We start from the raw sequence: 19,848 nt of genomic DNA, 5'->3' as shown, positions 1-19,848 counted from the left end.
GGTATTAGAGCTCACAAAATCTATGTTCTCGTTGCAAGAGGTATTGAGTACTGAATCTATCCCCTATCCAGACAGAAATCAAAACAACTGAAGTAATAACTTTGTTTTGTGGATGGAAATTATTAGTGTCTGTTGACTGAGAGATAACTGAGGAATGGTGGGAAACCTCAGTTAAGGAGAGTCAAAAACGACTTGCCAAAAAAAAAAAATTAAATTAGTCAAAAGGAGTGACAAGGGAAACAGAGGGCAAGCCTGGATTGACCACTGTACTCGCTACTGAGAAGATCACACACACCTGCTATGGGAAGCAACTCCATAGGCAGGGGAGGTGGGGGTATAAACCATACCTGACCTCTGTTATTCCTGTTTCTGTCTCTCATTTGTTGTCTTTTACCTTTCGAGATACCGGCAAGATCGTGTCACAAATGCTACAGAAAGTATTACATGGAAAGAAACTGTCCTAGGTTGACAGTATGGTGTTTGTATCCCAAATCGTGTGTTCTGTTTATGCCTGATATTATGTTCTGTGCCTTCAGGACTGACTCTGAAAGTGAAGGATTGTTTTGTCTTGTTATCAGCCAGCTCACCTCCCCCCATGGTCTGTGTCTAGGAGAGGTTTGGCTGGCTGGCTTTTGCTTGCTTGCTTGCTTGCTTGCTTTCGCTTTTGCTTCTGCTTTTGCTTATTAGTTAGTTTAGCTAGGCAGTCCAATTTTTACCCTGGACTGTTTCTTTTTCCCTTCCCTTTCCCTTTCCTGAATATCATCTGAACCTGCTCTGGACCTGGACCTGGGAAACATCAAGAAACACCAAGAGTCTGCATTTTGTGACCTGCAGCAGCCATCCCCAGCGCCGGAGACTGATAGCTGGGCGACCACTCCCAGGAGAGACTTTCTGAATTTGTCATCTCTTCAGAACGGTGAAAGGGGTTTGTCATCTGGTGTTGATTTTTTTTTTTTTTTTTTTTTTTATTGGGGAGTGTTTTTGCTTGTTAAATAAACAGGTTTTTTTCCATTTCTCTCTGAGGAAATCCTTCCCGAACCAGGTGGGGGAGGGGCCGTGGGGGGGTTTGCTTTCTGGGGGCTCCTTCCGGAGGTCTTCTCCCAAATTTTGCCCTAAACTAGGACAGAAACCAAAGTTCCTTTTTTATTACACACGCCCATGTCAACAGCCACTGTTATAACCCATCCAAATTAAGTACCTGCAGGCAAAATGTGGAAAAATACAAGATTACAAGGAACTTAGGAAAAAGGGGTAATAGATGGGGCATTGAATGTCCAAAAGGAGAGAGATGGATTTGTTTTACATTTTATCTCAGAGATATAGTCCAAGATTCGGTAAAAAGACAATTAGTAAACAAAAAGGTGATACCAGCACAGCAATCTAGCTCTATATTGACCCCAAATTATATACTGAATCGTATTATAGGACTCCAAGCAGTTATAGAGAAGATAACAAACAAAGCTGCTCAGGCATTAGAATTAATATTGAGTCAGCAAAGCCAAACAAAAACTGTAGTGCATCAGAATAGGTTGGCTTTAGACTATTTATTGGCTGTCGAAGGGGGTGTTTGTGGAAAGTTTAATATATCAGATTGTAGAAAACAGATGACAATGGGGAGGTCATCCTGAAAAAAAACCAAAGGATATCAGAAAAACAAAATTATAACCCAGGTATCAGTCCAAAAATGGGAAAACAATGTTAAAAACTAACTGGTGGGGTAATGTATTGAGAATGGGATGGTGGAAGAAATTAGGATTCTTCCTTTTATGTGTTAGAACTGTTTTGATATTTCTTCCTTGTTTAATCCCATGTTTTATTTAATTACCAACAGAGTCCAAAGAATGCAAGTGGATAAGAAATATTGCTCAAGCCAAATGATTTATAAAGAATAAGAGGAGGGATTGTGAAAAATGCATATTTTATGATTGGCTTTTCGCAAATGTTGCAATGAATATTATATGTGTAATGTTGGAAAGTTATGCTGTATTAAGTCTCTCAAGTAGTGTGTTAAATGTATTTTGAGGGTATAACACAATGTTAAAATAGAAACTATACTATGTAAGATACTTTTTAACTAGCTCAAGAAAGAGATGAGATAATCAAGAAATTCTTTGCACAGAGATGGCAGTGATGGGGCCCATAAAGAGTTACTGCCTCCTTATTGGAAAAGACAAACATTCTTCCACCTTCTCTCCGTCTTTATGGAACCACCAGGATTAAGGGGAAGAAGTTGACAAAAACCAGAAAAGCTCTTAATTTGCAAGGAATTTATGCATCATGTATGAGATGTAGGAATATGCAACAGGCTATTGCTTTTAAGGTTATTCCTTTGTTCACAAGGCATGCTTGTCATGGCTTAAGTGCCCAAAAGCATCCGGACGCCCGTAATTCTTTGCTTTTTATTGTCTTGTAATTGTCCTAACTCTAAATTTTTATTACTCTAATTATATTACTATTTTTATAACCATTTTATTATTATTAAACTTTTAAAAACCAAGTGATGGGCCTTTTTCACATCTCGCCTACTGAATCATGATTTCAAAGAGTTAAGATTTCAGCTGAGGGTTAGAAGCAATTCATATTGATTATGTTATAGGTAAAAATTGACCCAGCCAAGTTAAAAATTAAAAAAACAATTTTTATTATAGAGATCAAATTCTATCTGAGCCAGCCACAAAGAAAAGGACAGTGCCGAGCCCGGGATCTGCGCTGGGTGAGACACAGGTTTGACCGCTCCAACAGAGGGTCTCCTATGCTTCACACCAACCGTCCTGCGTGAGCGGTTCTTATACAGTTTATTTTGCTCGAGGCTGAGATTTCGGCGATCAGCCTTTCCTTTCCATTCAGAGTCCCACATATTCATAAAGTCTCTTTTCTCTGCGCTGAGTTGAAAAATTCGAGGTCCGGGAAGCGATGTACATCGGTGATGGAGTTATGGGAACCCGGCATTGAGATGTATCTTTTGGCGGTTCCAGTGATCCCAATCTCGGGTAGTTGTTGGGATGATCATTGCCTGGGAATTCCTAGATCATCTCGAGAAATGACCCATCTCTGCGCAAGCTACATGTATTAACTTGTAAATGAAGCCTTATCGGCAATGGTTTCAACATATGTGAGGCAACCCCCTGGCTCTGGCTTGCATGCTTTATGTCTATATTTTAATAATATAAAACTTTACCCATGTATCACCCTATAGGCGTGAATTATCCATATTACCCATAACAATCCCTCCCCTTCTACATTAACACCCTAATTCGTACCTTTTCTCAAAAAACTCTATATTTCGTGATTTTCTTATTGATCCCGTGTAGTTACCTTATAGTATTACCTAATATTAAAAAATTCTCAGTTCCTTGTGATCCCATCACCCCATTCCTCCCTTGGAATTTCCTGGTAAAACTTGTAAGTGTCCCCTTCTCCCTTTATTTGCCCCTCGAACCTGGCCAAGGCCTCGGCTGCTCTGCTCTGTGGGTTTTCTTCTCCTAATTTAATGTTTTTTGATACCTGATTAAATTTTCCCATTGCACATTCTGGATCCTTGGGCATGGCCGCCACCTGCATCCCCTGTACCACTGAGTGGATCAGTCTGATAAAACAAGGTATCAAGCAGGGCAGGAATATGATCTCAGCTATTGAACATAAAATGAAGAATATCACCTTTTTCCACCATGCCCCATCAAACAAATGATCCCACCAGGACGCTTGGAGTATTGATTTCCATTTTTGTATGGGAACATGTGCCACACATTTGATTTCAGTTGCTAGGTCTCTAATGGTTTCCCCATAATCATCAATTTCTATACAACATTCCGACTCATTAAATTTCCCACAAACTCCCCCTTCCTCGGCCAGCAAATAGTCGAGAGCTATCCTATTTTGATATACGAAAGCTCTCTGCCGCCACAGCAAGAGGGGGACAAGGGGGGGCGTGGCTCTGGCAGGGTCCCAGCCAGTGAAGGAGGAGAAAGGCGGGCTTCGGCAACCATGGACGCCGCCGCCGCTGTCCGAGCAAGGAAGGCGGTAGGGGGCAGGGGGAGGGGACAGCCAGCGTGTGCAGCCAACAGCACCCCGCCCCTACCGGAGGAACCAGGGGTCAGAGCCTTCTACCGAGAGGGCGGAGAGGGGCCTTCCCATGGAGGGAGTGTTGCCTCTTGCGCTCTCAGGCTCACAAGTTTCCATAGCAACGGCGGGTGCTGGGAAGCTCCCTCAGACGATGACGTCATCAAAGCGCGCAGGCACTCAGCTCGGCTCCTGCGACACTGTAAGTCATGTTTAGAGAGATCTAGAATCGGGACTGGTTGAAGTAGATTTAGTACATGTGAAAAATGTGTATTTTATGATTGGCTTTTCGCAAGTATTAAAATGAATATTAAATGTGTTATGTTAGCAAGTTATGCTGTATTAATTCTCTTAAGTAGTGTGTTAAATATAGTTTTAGTTTATAACATAATGTTAAAATAGAAACTATGCTATGTAAGATATTTTTTAGTAGCTCAAGAAAGAGATGAGGTAATCAAGAAATTCTTCGCACAGAGATAACAGCGACAGGACACATAAAGAGTTGCTGCCTCCTTATCAGAAAAGAGAAACATTCTTCCACCTTCTCTCTGTCTTTATGGAACCACTAGGATTAAGGGGCAGAAGTTGACAAAAAACAGAAAAAGTCTTAATTTGCAAGGAATGTATGCATCATGTATGAGATATATAAATATGCAACAAGCTATTGCTTTTAAGGGTTATTCCTTTGTTCACAAGGCATGTTTTTGGCGGCTTAGTGCCCAAAAACATCCGGACATCCGTAATTCTTTGCTTTTTATTGTCTCGTAGTGTCCTAATCCCCATTGTCCAAATTTTTATTACTCTAATTTTATTACTATTTTAATAACAGTTTTATTACTAATAAACTTTAAAAATTAAAAAAAAACCAAGTGATTGGTGTTTTTCACACTACAGCATACTCAACAGAGTCAGACAGCTCTTGTTTAGATAGCTCTTCTGACGAGGAAGATGAGATAACTGCTGCCCTGAGCAGGCAAAGGAGGGGAAAGATAGCTAGAAGAGCCATCAAAGAACACAGCCCCATAGCCAAACATACTAGGTCAAAAAAGGAAAAAGGAAAAGAACCGGTTCTGCAAGCCCTGTTGCAGCAGGCAGTCGACAAACAGGGGCCCCAATATGTGTAAAGGTTCCGTGCTCCTTTATTGAGTTAGAGCAGTGGCAGACTAGTGTGGGGAAATATAAAGAGAATCCAGTTAAGGTGACAACATTAGTAGAAAGGGCAATTAACTCACAAAACCCTGACTGGGCTGATTTGAACTCTATGTTAGACACATTACTTGATCCCATTGAGATATGAATGGTTAATAAAGCGATTATGTCAATAGAGGCAAGCATAGCTAATGGGTTGATCCAAGGCACAGTTTCAGAAATATTCTCATTAGAAAATCCTGGGTGGGTTAAAACGATATCAAAGTCTTGTGGTATATGGGTTAAAACATGGTGTCCCTAAAGCTATAAATTGGTCAAAGCTTTACGGAGGAAGGCAAAATTATGAATCACCCACTGATTTTTTAAATAGGTTAAGAGAATATGCCATTAAATATACAGATCTAGATCCAGAGTCCTCTGATGGGAAAGCACATCTAGTTCTCTTGTTTATGGGTCAAGCCACAAATGATATAAGAAGAAAGCTACAAAAGACAGAGGAAGTTCGAGACACAGATAAATTGGTAGAAGTGGCCTGGAAGGTATTCCGAGACAGGGGCTCAAATTAAAGAGTCAGACCCCCAACCTAGTAAGAAGGCAACTCAGGAAAAGTAATTCAAGAAAACTTCCCCTACAGAGAAGGATCAGTGTGCCTATTGTAAAAAATGGAGACACTGAAAGAATGACTGTCCAGCACTGAAACAAATATCTCTAGTTCCCCAACTCCCAGTAGTACAAAGCTCAAGTAGCTCAAGCTCTGAATGAGGGGGATCTGTTGGAATCCTGGATGCTGAAAATTTTAAACTTTCTGTACTGAAAGGCACAGACCCACAAGAGAACACTGCATTTGACCTGAGGCTGTGGAGAAGATTTTAAAAATTGATTATTAGCACTGGGATTACGGGTGTGTAGTTGGTTAGAAATGTGTAATATCACAGGGTGGAAAACTGAGAGTTTAGGTTTTTAGAATATAGTAATATATATGAAACAAGATGGAGGGTATAGGGTGTTGTCTTGAGTTCCTTTTTCTTCCTTTTTCTTCCTTCTTCCTTCTTCTTCATGGGTTTGGGTGGTATCTTGCAATTGGACAGAAAAGTCCACATTGCAGGACTTGAGGGATCAGTTATTGGGTTAAAAGGGAAAATAATCTAGGTCTCATTTCTTAATTGAGTAGTTTAGTTTTAGTTCAGCCTTAAAAGACCTTGAAACTGTACATCAGGAGCCATTTTTGTGCTGTTTTTCCTGCACGCAGAGTCTGGTGCAGACGGCATGCTGAAGTTTTGATAAGATAACAATAAACAGAAGCTGAAGACTGAAAAAGTCCAATGCGTCTCTTGTTCCTGATACAGAACTGCTCCAGGAGGACTTCCCACCCTCAGGGAAGCCCCCAGGGAGAAGCCCCATGTGGGGCCAGCGAAGCCATAGGGACCAAAGGTTCCTTTCCCAGAAGAACCTTCTGTTATAGCTAAGCTGGGGAAAGATGACATCGAATTTTTGGTAGATAATGGAGTGGCATATTCTGTGTTAAATACCTTAGAAGGGAAACTGAATCACAATACTGTACATGTTGTTGGGGCAACCAGGGTAAGCAAAACACGGCCTTTCTTCAAACCTTTAAAATTTAAACTGGGGAAGCACTGAGTAACTCATCAATTCCTCTGTATGCCTAGCTCCCCATAACCATGGCTGGGGAGGGATTTGCTAGAAAAACTGGAAGCAGAAATTAAATTTAAAAGCAGAAGGGTGTATGAGTTGCAATTCCTGAATCTAAATTTGTCAAAGTTGCTGCACTTTTTATACAGGAAAAATGTAGTGAAATTTCCATTGAAGCTGAAAATGCAGTCAATCTAATAGTGTGAGCCAGTGATATCCCGAGAAGATCTAAAGAGGCAGAATCGCTGAATATTGCACTCAAACCAGGAGCTACACCTGTAAGGCAAAAACAATACCCTTTGAAATTAGAGAACTGTAAGAAATTGATATCTGTAATTGAAAAATTCCTCCAACATGGTTTATTAGTGCAATGTGAGTCCAAATTCAACGCTCTCATTTTAGCTGTTAAGAAAGCAAGTAATAACAATGATTGATTAGAACAAGATTTAAGAGCAATTAACAAAATTACAAAGGACATACACCCAGTGGTAGCCAATCCCTATTGGAGGCTCCAATATAGAGAACAGGACGTGCCCTGGCTTGTCTGGCCCCTGCTGCTGAACCAAATGGTGGCAACTGTGGTGTTTCACCCCAGAGACACCTTTGGCTACCTGGATGTCACAGCTGGGTGCATGGAGACAAGCCCAGACATGCTGGAGGTCAGGTGGTGGCGGGATGGAGCTACCTCCTGCAGAGGGTCCGCTCCTCAAGTTTCTCGCTGTCGGAGAGTCCTTTAAGGCTATGGTGAAGGAAAGGAGTCGGTTCTGATGGAGGGTTTAATCCAGAGCTTTTATTCTGGCCCGCAGGCCTCTGATGGTAGCAACAGCTCCAAGCAGAACTCTCTGCAGGCCTCTGAATCCTGTCACTGCTCCATCAGAACTCTCCGGACCGCGTGGTTCCCCTCTCTTTTACCTGGGGGAGGGGAGGAGGGAAGGGATCGGGAGCCCACCAACCAGGTACAGGAGAGGAGGTCTCAAGGGACAAAGGACACCTGGATGGCCCAATGCCCCCCAGGGGTGGAGGGCATCCTTTGAATCTGCCAATCACTCAACGCACTTCTGGAATGCCAGGAGTGACAGACAGTGCTCAGCAGGTGTTAGGGTGGGGAAAGGAGGAGTGATTGACACACCTGGGAAGACAACTTCAGGGGAGAAAACCAGGGTTTGGGGGTAACCCATGAAAGCACACCACAACATCTCCTCCTTGTTTTGTTTAAAATGAAGAGGACTGGGTCTGGGGGGCAGAATGCTCGCCAAACCATGGTTGGTGAGTTGGTTCCCCTCCTTCAGGAGGGTCCGTATCTTCAACTGAGCTTCCAGGTCATCCATTGGAGCACTAGGGGCTTCCAAATGGTAGACTTCAGGGGGGGAAGATGAGCTTGAAATTAGCTTGTAAACCATGCGCTTGATCAGCCCAAAAACAATGCTAACAACTACAATAACAATAACTAGAACAAACAGTACTAAAAACATAGTTTTCAGAATAGATCCCAACCAGCCCGAGAGTCCCCAGCCCTTGAACAGTCCACTCAGCCAGTTGTCTGTTGATGTCGTTCACTATGGTTTTCCTGTTGTTGATTGCGGCATGGATGTTCTCTGCTTTCAATGACAAGTTGAGGCAGCAGAGACCTTCAAATTCTTCACAGTGACGGTTATGCAGGAGGAGCAGATAGTCTATGGCCGCCCTGTTTTGAATGGTGGCTTGCCTGGTAATTTCCTTGTCTGATAAGAGGTCACTTAGGGCAGTAGAAGTGAGGTTTGACTGTTTTGCAACCCAACATTCCAATCGGCCTAATTCTCCCATGCTTTTTGCTGCCTAGACCCACGGCAGAAGGACTGTAATTGCGGTGGCCTTAAATCTGGACCAGTGAACAATGTCCGAATTACAGTTTGGGTCTAATTGCCTTAGGTCCCTTTTTTGGATAGCCAATTTATGTGTATTGTTTATTATTTGCCAATGCATTATATTTTTTTGATTTGGGGTAAACAGGCTCATCTTGCCAAAGGTGCATGGACCTCTGAGCAGACGAGGGGGAGACCTGCCCATGTTCTGTCTCCACATATTAAAAACACACCTTTTGGGAGCTCACAGGGCTTATAATCATCACTTGATGAGTGCATGACTAGGACTGAATTTTTGCACCAGTTTTTGTCTGTGTAGTGTGGGTTGCTAGGGTGAGGATAGGTGCTCAGCTTAATTTCATAATATGGTAACCGGGGATTAAATTTAAAGTGAATGCAAAAAGTTGCATTCATGGAGCCCAAGAGATGGAATTCTTGTGGCTCCCTTTTTGGCACCAGTAAGTGTCTTGCCCACTCCTGCCAAAACAGTAAAGGATTGTCAGCAGGGTAGCAACCAGGAGGAGGGGCGAGAGTTAACTTCATTTAAAGCATGCCACATTTTGTTTGGGAACTCTGCGGATTTAAAAGGAACTCCCACCAGGCAAGTTGACAGGGGGTCAGCGGCTGCTGCTGTGGAGAGACAGATGTGATCCTGTCCAAGGGCTTTGGTCAAGGTGGTCCATACGTTTGCTTTGGACTGAGGGACTATCCAGGAGATCGCTGGTGGAATGATCGCGAGTAGGACGAGGAGCAGACTCGGTCCCATGGTGTCTCGAGACTGTACACGAACAGCGGGAACTAAACCGGTAAAAGGAAACTTAATACAGAAACATATTAAAAACTATTCCAGATAGGAGGTGTAAATAGAATTTCTTCCAGGGAACACGCACGGCGTCTCCTCCTCCAGGCAGCATTAGCAACCTTGGGCGCTTCTGTAGACCTCCCTGAGACCTCAGGGATGTAGGGCCTTACCCATTTGGATGGAACCCACTTTAAACCAGAGGGGGTGGACACGCAGGTGTATCCACGTCCCCATGTAACCAATTTGTAAGGTCCCACTGTCTTCCAAGTCTCAGGGTCCTTTACTAAGACTGGAGGCAACCGCACGAGCAATGAGAAGTTTAAACAGCTGTCCTTTTTATTTAATAAAAAACAGGGAGATGTTGCATGCTGGGTTGGTTCAGTTAGGGGTTTTAATAAATGTTGGTAAGTCAGTTCTCTGTACCCCTATTTCCCCCCACAATGGTTCACTTCAAATTGTCTACCGTAGGAGCTCTTACATGTCTATCTTATAGCCACCCCCTGTTTATTCCTGAAAGTTCTGTGTCAGTCACCCCATCCTTGCAATCCTATTTGTCCCAGAACACTGTACCCACCTCTGTTATGTTCCCGTAGGTTGCCGTGATCCACGTCACTCCCCTGTCATCTGTCCCCATTGGGCAAGGGGGGCTTCCGCCCCTGTCTGCCTGCCCCCTATTTAACCCAATACCTCCATTGTTCAATCGCCATTTTGTCCTCACGTGTGCCTGGGGACAGCCACTCCAGCCACCGCAGCGGCCACACGGGAAATAAACGTTTTCCAGCCACGCAGGCAAGGTGTGCCTTCTCTTGTCCCTTTGTTTCCTCTCAGCGTACAGCTGCGAAAGCTGCATTACCCACGCCGGTGCACTCAGCCCTAGAGCGCTCAGGCATGTGGCAGCTCCGGTCTCACCGAAAGGCAGAGCCTAGCCGGGCACTCCAGCTGCCCGAGGCCGGAGCGGAGAACAAAAGCCGCATGGAGGCTTTTCTTTCACTGACATCTGACTGCTCCCCCCAAAGTGGCGTATGATGGGCAAACTCAGGTTGTCAAAAGAACAGTTCAGAAAATTAATTGTGAACAGTGCTCTGGACAGCCGGATGTGGGAAGGTTCCACTTTCAGGACCTGATGTTGCTGATCCAGGACTCTTTTGATATCATGGTGAGTCCTTTCCACCATGGCTTGACCTGTAGGGGAGTAGGGGATGCCTTTTTTGTGCTCTACTCCCCATTGCTGCAGGAAACTCCTGAATTCCTTGGATTTGTAAGTGGGCCCGTTATCAGTTTTCAACTCCTTGGGGATGCCCATGAAAGAGAAAGCCTGTAGGAGGTGCTTTATGGCATCAGAGGATGATTCTCCCATGTGGGCAGAGGCATAGACCGCTCCAGAAAAGGTATCTACACTGACATGAACATATTTCTGCCGTCCGAATGATTGTATGTGTGTTACATCTGTTTGCCACAGTTCACAACTGTTCAACCCCCTCGAGTTTGCTCCCTCACTCATCGTAGGGAGTGCATGTTGTTGGCAATTGGGGCATGTGGTCACAATTGCTCTGGCCTGTTCTCGATTGTTGTGAAACTGACGAACTAGGCCAGGTGCATTTTGGTGGAAAAGCTGGTGGCTGATTTTTGCCTGTTCAAAAACGTTTGGGAGAGGGGCCATCTCTGCAGGCTCAGCAAGAGCATCTGCCCTTCTGTTGCCTTCAGTGATAAAACCTGGCAAGTCGGTGTGTGACCTGATGTGCATCACATAAAATGGTTGCCCTCAGTGGGAGACTAACTTGACAAGTTTTGAGAGCAATTTGAAAAGTGCGATGTTAGACACTTCTTGCAGTATTGCTTGATCTGCCCTGGATACTACTTCTGTCACGTAGGCAGAGTCTGTAATCAAACTGAATGGTTCTGAGAACTTTTCAAAGGCCCTAATAACTGCAGCCAACTCAGCAACCTGAGGTGAACCCTTCCACCTCAGCAATGTCCATCTCCCACTGCTGAGTTTGAGGATCCTTCCAAGTCATAACGGACTTGTGAGATCTCCCGGACGCATCTGTAAAGATGGTCAGAGCCTTTTTTAAAGGTCTCCTACTTTGAACGCTTCTCAGTTTCAAGGTGAATTGAACTTCTTGTTCGAAAATTTTGTGGGCAGGCCGATGGATAGAAATTTGTCCTGAGTAGGAATCCAGAGCAAACTGCAATGCCTCATTTTCCTGAAGGAAATGTTCCAGCATTGCCTTAGTAATTTGGCCTGATTTTAACCCGATTGGAATGTGAATGCACTCAAAGTCACATCCTGCCATCACATCCTGATCCGTGTCCTAGCTTTCCAGATAATTTCTGCTACTAGCTCTTGGGGCTTTCTCATTCTCTTGGACCTTTGGTGACTGAGGAAAACCCACTCTATGATCAAGAGTGTTGCTTCTTTTCTCTCTCCGACTTCCTTGTTTTCGCCCGGCTCCTCTTTCCCGGGGCGCTGGCCAGGTGCTTCCGGGAGCAGACGAAGAGAAGCAACAAACACCTTTGTGGGTTTGTTTGATACAGGCAGAGCTATTTAGAGAGCGCGATCAAGACCGGGATAAAGAGAATCAAGAGATTGGACACTTGTTGTGCAGTCCAAAGTAGGTTGTATTTGCTCGAACGCCGCACGTACAAGTGACCATGGTCTGGGGTTGAGTTACAGGTTTTATAGGGGAAAATAAGAGATAAGGTGAAACCAATAGAACAATGCGCAGTATGAATACATTATAGGTAAAATCCAATGGGAATAGCTTCAGGGGGAAGGATGAATGCACGTAAAAATACAGAATAGAAACTCCAGCTTTAGGTTTAGGAAACAGAAACTCCCATTTCAAATTCACAAAGCTTTTTGCTCCATTTGCGTAGCTGTACACTACAACACAAGAGAGGGTCCCTCTGGTTCTGGCCCTTTTTAGGTGTTTCTTTTGCCTTAGGTGTTTGTTTCTGCTCCCACTGGAAAATGATTCCATGGAGGTGTGGCAACTTACCTGAGATGATAAATTTGAATGGCAGGTCAGGCCGACATCAGTTGGCCTGTCTTGTGGACATTGGTGACTGAACTTTTTCTAGAGCTTTCTGTGCCTCTGGGGTAATGGCCCTAGGAGAACTCGGGTCCTCTCCCCCTTTCAATAAATTGAAAAGAGGGGCAAGGTCTTGGTTAGTCAGACCTAGCCTGGGCCTTACCTAATTTAAAGACCCACACAACTTATGGACATCCGCAAGGGTCTCGATCCTCATTTTGATTTCCAGTTTTTGAGGAACAATTGTCCTCTTTCCAATTTCCAAGCCCAAATACTTCCAAGGTGGCATCTTTTGAATTTTCTTTTCCTGGAACTCGAACCCTGCAACAGTCAATGCATTGATCGTTAGGTCAAGCGCGTGGGTGAGTAAATCATCATTGGGGGCACACACAAGGATATCATCCATGTAATGATAGATGATGGCCTTTTCTGCAGCTGCAGGCACCGGGGACAGTAAGGAAGAGACATACCACTGGCAGATTGATGGCGAGGCTTTCAGTCCTTGAGGAAGAACTTTCCAATGGTACCTCTTCCTCGGGGCTTCCCTGTTTATAGTAGGGACCGAGAACACGAAACCCGGTGGATCATCAGGGTGTAGGGGAATTTGGAAGAAACAATCTTTTATATCAATGACAGCCAATTTCCAATTTTGGGGGAGTGTGGCAAGCACATTTCTCTCTCTCTCAGGATTTTTTATTGAGGTGCACAGAGAGAAATGAAAGAGAAAACAATTTCTATTTCTGCTCCTTGATTTTCTCTTGTGGAATGTGTTTGGAGAATTGTTTACCTGGAGTGAGCACATGGTTGGATTGTGGTGGATTGTTTGGGCCTCATGGCCAATCGGATCCACCTGTGTCTGGACTCTGGAGAACAGGGTCACAAGTTGTGAGTTAGTTAGATATGATAGTTAGAGAAAGTAGCATGTAGTATTTAGTATCCTCTTTTATATAGCATATTAATGTATTATAGCATAATTATAATAAAGAAATCATTCAGCCTTCTGAAATGGAGTTAGACATCATCATTCTTCCCATTGGGTTTGCTGACATCTACAACAAGTGGTGACCCCGAACGTTGGATGAAGAACCAGGACCTGGATCGGTCCACAGCCATTATTTAACACGGGAAAGGAGGTGAACCGTCTTGAAAAGTCATGTCCGACGTCCTTGTGAGGGATAGGGGAGGTAAGACGCCGTGGGAACCCTCTCTATAGGATCAGGTGCATCCCCTAGCAGTTTGCCAAACCGGACGCCTCTGCCTTCCTTTGAAAGGTACTGATTTTCTGATAATAGTTCTACCCTGACCTGGGGTGGACTTCAACCTTGGGAAGAGATGTCTGCAGATTTCGACACTGGTTTTTCTTGTGTACATGGCCCTATACTTGCCATCTGGAGAGATTTGGCTCAGATCTATGGAATTTCTATCCCTGAGGATGATTTTTTGGAGTTTCTTGAATATGCAGGCAGTCGTGTTTTTTTCGGGGATCTGGCTTTTTCCCTGAATACAGAGGCTTGGAGATCCCTGTATTTCCTCATCAGGCAAAGCATCATGAGAGATCTCTGGGCGTTTCAATACCTGAAAGTTTATTTAGAGCTTCTTCCGATAGTCCAGAAATGGACCCCTTTTCCGATAATCCAGTCTTTGCTGCAGGTGCCCCCCCGCGAAAAGGCGGGGGGGCGGGGGGGGGGGCAGAGCCTTTGTCTGTGGCTCAGAAGTTTTCTTCTGCTTGTGCGCAGAGGGAGCCTCCTCCACCTCCTCCTCCTCCTGCAGTGTGTGAGCCCCGCCTCCACGTCCCTTCGGAGGGTGCGGGGCCGCTCCTGGCGGAGGCGGAGATGCTGCTCCGCCCGCCAGTTTCCCTGCCTGCAGCCGTGCCTCCTCCTCCTGATTTATTAAAGAAATATGGATATTGATCAGGCACCAATATCCAACTGTGACGGACAAAAACTCTCTAACAGTTTAAAGTTAGAAAGTATATGTTTATTGCGACGCTGGGCAGCGTGCGGGATAGCTCCCAAATACACACCGCACCTTTCAAATGATTACAGAGTCCTTTTATCCACACAAGAATTGAACACCCAAAATACAAATACACATTCATCATTTTGGTACATCCCATTCCTCACTTCGTATGCTAATCATTCCAAAAGCTATTAGGCATGCGTAGTTTGTTCTTTGAAATGGGTCGGTGGTCCCTTTCATAGGGAGGGGTCCCAAAATGAGGAAGCAAATGAAGTCTTCCTCATTCTGACCTTTCTACCTTTTCAATGCAAATATGACAAATGAACCTTGGTAGAACTCCCATTCCTTGTCTTCAATTGGTTTCAGAACAGAGGAGGCCCACAATTGTCTTATGTTCCTAAAAGCTATTTGTCAGTTTCTATATTCTTCATTATAAACCCAGCTAACTAAACATTGTGTTGACAAGCAATCTAATTATTAGCTAACTACTAACTCTTAACTTCATCAAGGCCTACTTACAGAATCCTTTTATTTTAATTAACTCTAGTACAGCTTATCTCTAACTAAAATCTTAGCTCCTCTAAAATCTCTAAATCTCTTAAAGTTTATGTTTCATTCCCCACTTCTTCTTTGAAATGAGTAAATTCTTTTTCTCAATATATAGATTCCTCTTCGTCTGCCCAAGACATGTGTCTTCTGTCTCTCAAGACTAAACCATATGCTTTTGATAGCAAAATTAGGGCCGTCATTCGTCGTATCATCTTCCAATTCCAAACAAGTATCACAATAGACAAAATCAAGCTTATACTAACTAAAATCAGCAACACAATGATAGGATGAATTAAAGTATTAAGTATGCCGGTTGCTGTTGGTGACCATCCAAAAAGCACATCCCACTAATGATGAGACAAGTGTTCCTCAAATCGTTTAAAAACTCCTTTGATGGTTTCTGTGTCATGATGTATAGTGATTAAAGTCTTTTTTCCTGTGTCTCTAATCTCTTTCAAAATTTCTCTCAGTTCTTGATGTTTTAACAACTGAGCAACTAAAGTCAAATTCATTCCTATGGGCACAGGCACTATTTCTTGTACAGTAACTAAATTGGCTTTTATATACTGGTGTGATACTACAGGTGCCCGGTAGGAGAAGTCACATCCCTCAATTTTGACAAAGTTACAGACACATAAATTAAACTGAGTCTCATTCATGCTTAGGTTGTCTATCATTATGGTGGGTCATGCTGTCCTGAGACAGACACAACCTTGTCCTATATATACAAGCAAAGTTGTTTGATTGCCTGAATGTGTTTCGAAGTGACAAATGCTTTGGTCCGTATCCAGACATGTGTCTTTATTACTTTCTAATGTCCCTTCACATATGTACCCCAGTTGTTTCCTCATGGAACAGGGCTCTAGGTTGATGGTTTGCCACTTTCTTCTAATTTCTCATGCCCATGTTCTATGTTCAGAAGGATACAACACAGTCCCTTCATGGTTTAATCCCAGGGGAACTATTGTGTGAATTAAACTCACCGAGGCATTATGTATTGTTAAAACAAAGGCTGTTACTTTACTAGTCATAGGGTTATAAGTAAAATTAACCAAGGTCCACCAAGCTTGCAGTTCCCTTTCTATATCGGATGCACTATCCCAAACAATTTTGCGGAGTTCAGCGGGGAATATCCCCTCTCTGCCTTCCCTGATAACTGCAGCGGCTACTGACTGCATCCATAGTTGTGCTTGAGTACACCCAAGAGCTAATGAAACGTTTTCACTGGTTGTGCCTAATGCATTAATTATTACTTGTCGTGGTTTGACATGGAAGTGAATTTTTTCCAGGAAGTTGGGTCAAACCAATCAGTGGTCAGGTTTGGATATTGGCACCTGGAGTGACCACTGAAAGTATGGACACGCCTCTGAGAACACAGGGGGTTAAAAGCAAGAACTCCCAGGAGAACTTTCTCTTTTGGTTCCGGTCGTCAGAGTGTGCAGACTCCCCCCTGCCCAGCCTTAGGCTGGGTGGGGGAGGGGAAGCCATGCGGCCTTGTCCAGGTAGGCCGAGGGGGCTGAGGGTCTGGAACCCAGCCAGCTCCTGTGGACGGAAGGGTGGAGAGAAGCGGAGATGCCTTTGCCCCCCCCCCCCCCCCCCCCCAAGAGGGAAAGAGACAGAGAGCCTGGCGGCATCTGGAAATCTGCTGGCAGAGGAGAAGGAGAAGGGGGGGGAATGCCCAGCGTGGGAGGCAGAATGCCGGACTGAGATATCGGCCGTCCAGGGAGTCTGAACTTTTAACCCTTTCCAGGAAATGAGGGTTTTTTTTAAAGTATTACTCCTCCTTGATTTGTAGTGGAAGAGAGATAGTCCGGGACCTGAGATGTTAGAAGAAGAAATATTTAGGTGGGAGGAGATGATGGAGTAGCTTTTAGCTGGACTTCTCTTATTAGCCATGGACTGAACCAAAATCTCCTGCAATAGAGACTGCATTTTAGGGGGATGCGGTGGTGACCCAGGGAGACCTGTTTCAGCTTCAAACAGCACAAGAATGGCGAGAAACGAAGAGAGTTGAAGAGGGAATGGTGATACCCTCTGTCTTCAGGAAGAAGATGAGTCCTGTTTTTGGACCCCTCGGCCCCAGGGGAAAATGGGGGGGACTGTAGTCCCAGGATGAGAAACTGAACTGTTATATCTTTGGGTCCGTGGCAAAGCATCCTTAAAGGAGCCCTACGAGCAGTCTGTCCATGCACGGTGGTGAGAGCACTGTGACATGGAAAGGAGAGTGTCACACTGGCAGATTTTTCTTCCGGGCGGTTGCCATGTGTGACAGGGAAACACAGGGGGGCAGCTGTGTTTCCTGGGGGGCCTGTGGTGCAAGAGAGACTTCTCTCTCCCTTGATAGTTTAAGCATAGATTACCTGAAGGGTGGTAATTTGATCAAGAATCCCGGGTGATGTTTTATGGCTGGGTGTGTTTGGAATTGGGAGGAGGAGGGGTGGTTTTAAAAGGTCTTCATCCTGGATTTAGTTTATGTGTTTTCTGTATTAGTAGTAGTTTAATAAAGTTTTTTCCCTTTGTTATTAAGCTTGGGCCTGCTCTGCTCTGTCCCTGATAACATCTCACAGCATTTATTTAGGGAAGGTGCATTTTCATGGGGGTGCTGGCATTGCGCCAGTGTCAAACCATGACATTACTTCATGGTCTTGCTCTTCGGTATTCTTCCACTCTGGTAATACTTTGGATAACTTCCAATGGTTGTCACCTAGTGCTAATAGGGAGGACTGTAAAGGTTGCTGTAATTTAACAAAGCCATTCCCCACTGTGGTTAATTTATTCATCAATACTTCTGAATCTATGGTGTTTAATACTCCCAGTCCAGTCCCTAGCAGCCCAGTGAGATCTCTTTTACTCCTAAAGTTAGAGGGCATTTGTTTTTGAAGCCAAGTGGTCCAGTCCATGAAAGGATTTCTGAGAAATTGGGCACACTCTGGCAGGATGTCCGAAGCGTTTATTTGTATTCCCATTTCTACTCGCTTCAGAGACCATTCTGGATTGACCAGCAGTTTCTGGATTCCTGTTTTCTTAATAGCATACGGCCCAATTCTAGTAATCTTGGGAGCTATAGGCTGCTCTTCTACTTCTGGGATGATTGGTCTTTGGGTAGTAACAGCTTTCTTTTGTGTTGGTGGGGTTGTTCTAGTCTTGTTCTTATGGTAATCAATACATACTTGAGTGATATTAAAGTCAAGATCATACCCTCTTATTGTGCATCCCTCTAGTTTTAGTCTAAACTCAGGACATTTACTCAAACATTTGTCACAGCATTCAGGGCTAATCCGAATGAGTTTCATGGGCGGATAATAAGCCTCATGGAACCCATCTTGAACAAATGCATAATTGCATCCCCAAACATTTCTCCCTTCCCACAAACGTGCATTTGTGACCTTTAGAATCTCATTTAGGGCCTTACGAGAGTGGGGATCATAGGCCCTTCCTTGGCACCGGTATATTCCAGTTACATTGTACCCGTGTGGTATTGTATTGGCTCCTGTTACAACTATGGCTGTGGCTATAATAGTTATGACCTTCTCCATTATGTCCATGATTTCTATAGGTCCATTTATTCACTGTTCCGGGTGAGCTTCAGCTTCAGTTTGTTGTCGCCTGGTGTCACTTTCCAGACTCCCTCAGGGGCTTTCTTCACTCGGGAGTGATGGATCCAGGCCTTCTGTTCTTTGATCTTGATTGCAGTAAAGGTGGTGAGGAGCACCTGGAATGGTCCTTCCCACTGCGGTTCCAAGTTTTTTTCTGCAAAAGACTTAGCATATACATAATCCCCAGGTTGTACATCGTGTACTGGTCCATCTAATTCTCTGTTTTGAGCTCCAGCCACATATTTTTCAACTTCCCTCAGTTGTTTATTCAGGGCTACCATATACTTATGTAGGGTTTCCTCCCCTACTTGTGACGGTGTGGTTCCTTCTTGAACTGCATATGGCCTCCCATATAATATTTCAAAGGGGCTCAGTTTTTCTTTTGTCCTTGGTTTTGTCTGGATTCACAATAATGCTAATGGGAGAGCCTGGGGCCAAGGTAGGTTTGCCTCTTGTCCCAATCTCACAATTTGTTGTTTAATCAAATGATTCATCTTTTCCACTTGGTCACTCGATTGAGGATGATATGGGGTATGTAGCTCCCAGTCTATCCCCAGGTGGTGGCTAATCTGTTGCACAATTTTGGAAATAAAATGCGGCCCTCTATCTGAGGATATGGTGGCTGGAACTCCAAACCTCGGTATTATTTCTTGCAACAGTGCTTTGGTTACCTCTCGTGCTTTAGCTGTCCTAGTAGGAAAAGCTTCTTGCCAACCTGAAAAGGTATCAGTCAATACCAGGAGGTAACAATATCCCCCCTTTCTGGGTAATTCTGTGAAATCAATTTGCCACTGCTGCCCAGGTCCACAACCTTTCCCAATTTGTCCAACTTTCGGCTTTGGAATGTTTTTGGGATTAGTTCGGAGGCAAAGGCTACACTGACAAGTTACTTGTATTACTGTACCCTGTAGTTTTCTAGCCATAATTTTTCCTTTCAGATGGTTATACAGGGCATCTATTCCCCAATGTGTCTTTTCATGTTCTTTCTGCACTAATGACCACAACAAATAGGAAGGCACTATAAGTCTCCCTTCCTCTGTTACAGCCCATCCTTCTTGATTATAATTGGCTTTTTCTGCCTTAATAAGTTTCTTATCCTTTTTATTGTACACTGGCTTACCTTCAATAGAAATTTTTCCATCTGGGATCAATGTTGCCTCCACTGTCTCCTCAAATACCTCACCTTTGGCTGCATCTTTTGCCTCTCTGTC

This window comes from Vidua chalybeata, assembly GCF_026979565.1.
Source record: "Vidua chalybeata isolate OUT-0048 chromosome W unlocalized genomic scaffold, bVidCha1 merged haplotype SUPER_W_unloc_1, whole genome shotgun sequence".
Classification (NCBI taxonomy): Eukaryota; Metazoa; Chordata; class Aves; order Passeriformes; family Viduidae; genus Vidua; species Vidua chalybeata.
The sequence above is the reverse complement of the archived record's forward strand: the minus strand, read 5'-3'. Positions refer to the sequence as shown.